At 43.2% G+C, this 1670-nt stretch overlaps 1 pseudogene; it reads right to left on the bottom strand.

Annotated features, from left to right (window-relative positions):
• Positions 1 to 414: 414 nt before the first annotated feature.
• On the bottom strand, positions 415 to 1344 carry LOC148014713 (large ribosomal subunit protein bL21m pseudogene; annotated as a pseudogene).
• Between the last annotated feature and the right edge of the window lie 326 nt (positions 1345 to 1670).

Below are 1670 nucleotides of genomic sequence, written 5' to 3'. Positions count from 1 at the left end.
GGTTTTTGCAGAATACAACAGCAAGCTTCTGGAAACCCCTTTTTCCTATTGCAACAAAAATTGCTCCATGTAAGCAATCATATCTAAACTTTATTGGGCCTCCATACAAATCAATTCTCGTTGTAAGTAGATCACATGTCACTGCACTACTGATATGATGGTGCCATGCTGATGTGGCACAGTCTTGGACAGCATTTTATTTTGCATTCCATAAAAAAAAAGAAGAGAAGCACCCTGTTTTAGGATGCCGTTAAAAGCTGAAAGATTTCCTTTCCACATTTAAGATGTAAAATCAACAGTCTAGCTTGGTTGCAGGCATCCATTGCTTTCCTGTTTGTAGTTGCTGTAGTTGCTATACTCTCCCTCCCCCCCCTTGGAAACAATAGTCCAAGTTTTTGTTCTCCAGAACATAAATTATGATGGCTGTAAAGCCCCAATCCTTGCGCTTCGAGCCTCTCCAAGTCCTCTAATGTCAAGTATGTGCAGGCGGGTCAGTTTCTGTCGATGCCTTCTATGCCTACGATAATTTTTCCTCCACTTCTTTTTGAAAATGATAACTTTGGCATCCAAAAGATGCTCTTCAACCACTGCATGAACAGCAGCCTTTGGTACAACAAGCCTTCCTATGCTTGTTTGTGCCTTTGAGCCTAGTAACAAGACCTTCAGTAAACATAGCTTGTCATTCACATCAACATGCTTCAGCTTTTCTGTGTAGATATAATCTCCAGGTGAGATCTTGAATTGATGAGAATCAACCTGCACGTTTGCAAAAGCCTTAGGTGCCCTGTAAGGTGGGATTTCTTCAGGTTTGACGCGCCCAATGATCTTCACGATCAACTTCAATAAGCTGTTTCACCCAAACCACAGGAATCAAGGATAACCATATGCGTCGATCAAAACTTTTACCCCAAACAAGCCACTGCAAAACCACTGCAGTAGCGGGAGTAAGCGATTTGATTGTCTGCACAAAGGAAACTGGAATGTATCTCAAGCTCACATTGCCAAGGACTATGTTGATACAGAATACAAAGGACATGGGAAAAATGCGGTGCCAACGATTTCGTACCCAATCTCCACAGCTTGCTTAATCTCCTTGGCACTGAGAGGCTCCCGGTCAGTTCCTCAATCCTCTCCCGATTAGCATCGCTTTTATTCCTTATTCCTTCCTTCCTCCATAAATCTCCTTCGAAATTGCAGAGAGTCGCCCCTGATTGCGATTCCCCTCCTTTCTAAAGTTGCAGAATTCCTCCTCAAGATGAGAACAGAGAGAACCGATATCATACTCTGCATAGCAGAAAGGGCATGAAAACTCAAAATGCACAATCTCTTCACTTGCAAGGTCATCCAGACTCAGAGGACAATCTATGTGGGCAGACTGCAGAGATCCTTCCCCCCCCCCCCCCGATTCGTTCCGTAGCTCCCCTATTCTTCTCGTTCCTTATTACTTCTTCCTTCTTCGTTCATCTCCCATCGATCCTTTCCAATGCTTTCTTCCTTCCTGTCCTTGAACTGCCGAATCTTCCTTGCCTTTTTTTTTAATCTGCTTTTTCCCTCCCTTGTTTTTAGCCACCCTTTTCTTTTTCTTTTTACAGGATTAGTGGCCCTTTTCTTCTCCCATACACACGCAGATTGAACCTATCAAAAAGCAGCCTCCATCTTTAGCAATTATA

This window comes from Lygodium microphyllum, chromosome 25 (assembly GCF_053477565.2).
Source record: "Lygodium microphyllum isolate KBCC chromosome 25, Lygodium_microphyllum_v1.1.10, whole genome shotgun sequence".
NCBI lineage: Eukaryota > Viridiplantae > Streptophyta > Polypodiopsida > Schizaeales > Lygodiaceae > Lygodium > Lygodium microphyllum.
Note: the sequence above shows the minus strand (reverse complement) of the source record. Positions and strands in the feature narration are given on the sequence as shown.